Raw genomic sequence first — 3,820 nt, forward strand, 5'->3', positions numbered from 1 at the left:
GATATGGGGATTTTGCTAGTTATATAGTACAATAATCATCATTACATGATCTAAGACTACTGAAGTATAAGCTGTGTCCCTGACTGATTAATTAGCAAATTCATCTTTGTAGAGTGCAGCTACTATCTATTCAGTGGCATTTCCTTAAAACAATTGTATTCCCACATTCTGAATATGGAGTGAGATCATGTAGAGAATGGTGGACTTGTAATAACTAATTGAAGGATAATAATAATCAACGAAAGTGCTTAAAAGTATCAACAAATGCCTTCAAAGTACTTGACACGTACTTTGCTTTCAAAAGTGAAACATAATTAATGCTTACGTAAGATTTCTCTTGACTTCTCAGGAGTATACTAACTCCAAGGACAAGTAACATCACAAACCATTATTTAAGTGCTGATGTTGGAGCTGCAATACTACTACCAAGACAAAAAATGATACAGGTAACACTGCTTTCAGATTTCTAAGAATTGCTAAAATAGTATGTTTACAGAGCATTCAGAGTTGAGAATATGACAAGTTCCTACCATCTCAAACACTGACAATCTAGAACAAAAAGAAAGTACTTGAACGCCTGCAGTAATCGAACACAAACCAGAACATATCAGTGCATGACAAGGAAATGTAGTCACAAAATGATTCTACCCTTTCAAGTCCCAAAAAGGACCGAGGAACTTACCGGAGGCGATACCTGGATTTCAAACAGAGTACAATGTAGCCACTGTAGGGGAGAAGATCACAGAGAGCTCTTCTCAGATTGCTCAGAGTCAGCCCCAGCACCCTGTCCTGACTGAAGCAGACAAAGTGGTCAAACAGGTAGGTAGAAATGAGTAAGGAACAGAGAGTATGGTTATTCTTGCATTGTTTTGTTCGTCTGTCAAAGAAAAGAGTGCTTCTGACTTTTGTCAATGTTCATCTTTATTTTATGAGAAGAACAAACGGTGGTATCACACTTTGCTCAAGTGTATGATACCATGTGTGTACAGCAGACATCACCAAAAGAACAGGAGACACCTGAGTAGAGAACAAGAATATGAAAAGACTGATGAAAAAAAGCACCAGGAGAATTCCATTGAATATGCACAATCTCGTCCAGTATTTCAATGAAAAGTTTCAGTGTTGTTTTTAGTGTCGTCGTATTGCATACATTTAAAACAATGTGTCTTGTTTAATGAACAATTTCATTTACTTTAGTAAAAAGTGTTGTTTACTGTAGTCCTAGCATGGATGCAATTGTTAGAAAAAACTTGAATGAAAAACTGAATGTTTCATACAATATGGGTTTGTGTTAACCCACACACCTAAGTGAAATGTTTGATTACATTTACAAGACATAACACATAGTTCAGTTGAGTGTGAAAGGGAACAACAGAGAAAGTCACAAACAAAACATTTGTGAAGGACTTGATGAATGTTTTTTCTTTAGAAATGACAAAAAATAAAGAATTTTTCAACAAGATGTCTTTCTATAGCGAGTTTCATTTGAGATAGTCTTTTCTTAGAAGTGCAAGAGTGGTATTCCCTACAACTTATTCCCCAATTTGATCATTCTCAGAAATTAGGAGACGGAAACCACACCTACTGTAATATTAGACCTTGTAACAAGGCAACTAGGTTTCAATGGCTTAAAAGGTGCAGAAAGAGGCTCATGTATAATGACCTCCAGTGTCCCACAGGTTTCCCAAATCATTTCTTAGAGTATGGAAAAAGAGGAAATAAAGTGTCTACAGAAAGCGTATACCCCCTTGAACTTTGTTCAGTTTGTTGCGCCAGTGCCAGAGTTTCATGCAATTAAATGAGGACCTCTTTCTCACACCACATATGTTATACTTTCAAAGGGAAAAAAGGAAATATTACAATTGTATACATTTTCACCCACATGTTAATATTTGGTAGAAGCCCTTTTCACAGCAATTTCAGCTGTGAGTCTGTTGGTAATGGGCTCAACCACCTCTGCACCAACAAGATTTGATAATATTTGAGAATTTCAGAAGTCTGTCTGGTTTAGCTGAAGAATCAGCTAAGGTAAGTTTCAGGAAGAGCATCTGATTTCTTTCAATAAAGCAGAACAGAGAAAAAACACACAATACAAAATCATGAGAATTTGTATCCATATGACACTTTGACTCGAATACTTTTATCAGACCTACACAGAGTATATACTGTACACACTTTTTCAGCCCAGGTTTATACATTTGGATCTGCCATTTGTAGGTGTTTTTGTGTCTTAGCTCAACACTGTGAAACCTGTAGTTACAAACATGGAGGATGAAGACATGAAGACATATATTGTACCTCTGACCGGCCTACCTTCCAAGAGGTGAAAGATGAAACTTTTCCTTTATCGTCAACTCAGTGAATGTCTTTAAACTTTCGAAAACTGTAACAAAGAATAAGTTAAAAAACTTATTTTCATTGGACCCACAGAAAAGTCAAAGTTGTCCATAGAAATGCCCGTCTAAATCAGAAATCTACAGCACAAAGGCAGTGGCCTTTCGGGACATAAAAATGAAATCAGACTTTACTCAGACGAATTGCCCTTGGTCGAGGACATCTTGCTATCAGTCACTACAAAGATGTTTTCTCTCGTGCCATGGCTTGCCTGACTTGCTTCTTCAGCTGGATGGCTTCTGGTCGCTGGTCAGGATCGACAGCCAGCATGTCCTGGAGCAGTGTCCTTAGCTCCGTGCTTATGGCTCTATTTACTTTCAGGGGGATGTGGAACTGCAGCCAGGGGTTCTCATGCAGGGCCTCTCCAACAGGCCCTGCCAGACATATGCTCCTGTATCGGAAACACACTTTAGTTCAATTCTAAAATATTTCTCATAGGACTGAAGGAACCTTTGCCTGTTAAGAGTTAACAATTAGGTCCTCAAGAACTGTTTTACGGTTTTCTACACTCCTGGCTGGCCAAGGTCTCTTTAAGGTCTCTTAAGTGGAGGTGTAACTCATGTATCCTACATGTGATTTAGCAACATGAAAGGGAATAGCTTCTTATCGGATTATGGTCTTGGTTAACTGCCTAAGGCTGACCTAAGTGCCTAACTTTCTGACTTTCTTTATACCTTATATGTTAAGAAGCTTCTTCTGACCAATCAGAAATGTATGCTTTATGTATGAACATTTTGCTCATCAAAGTGAGTGAGAGACAAGGTTAACAGAAATTAGCCACGGCAGTAAATGACAGCATATTTTTGGGTTCTTAAATGGTCTCTACCTGGCACACCTGCAGTGCAAACTGACACACACTGTTTAGAGAAACAGCTACTCTATTACTAATATTAATGAAACATTTCTTATTCTATGGAACAAAAACAAACAGTAAAACTAAAACACAGATCTCTTAGCTTCCTATTTCATGAACCAGATGACTGAATGACCAAGCCTAACTAGTAGCCAGAACCCCAGTTAACCCTCCGTAACACAAAGTTTAACCACACGACAGGAACTCTTTCAAACTGAGTGAAAATCATAAATGGATCCATAACTTTACATCAATTTACTATGTTGTGCCAATACCTGCATTTACATTTAGAACGAATGATGTCATAGAACCAGCATCACACCAGTTCCAGGTGTCTCCAAGGAGACAACAGAACTTCAGTTGTGTTTGCTAAAATACACACTTTGAAACATACTGTAACACTTAGTTAACATGTCTGGTTTAGTTGAAGAATCGGCTAAGGTAAGTTTCAGGGTTTAATGGTGGGATGGCACCTGTGCTTTTTTCCCCCAACCGCTAGAATATGATTCGCACCAAACCCAAAAGAAATACTGCACAGTTCAGGAACTTCATCAACCTAGCAACTGTAAAATA

Source organism: Lepisosteus oculatus, unplaced genomic scaffold, assembly GCF_040954835.1.
Source record: "Lepisosteus oculatus isolate fLepOcu1 unplaced genomic scaffold, fLepOcu1.hap2 HAP2_SCAFFOLD_37, whole genome shotgun sequence".
NCBI lineage: Eukaryota > Metazoa > Chordata > Actinopteri > Semionotiformes > Lepisosteidae > Lepisosteus > Lepisosteus oculatus.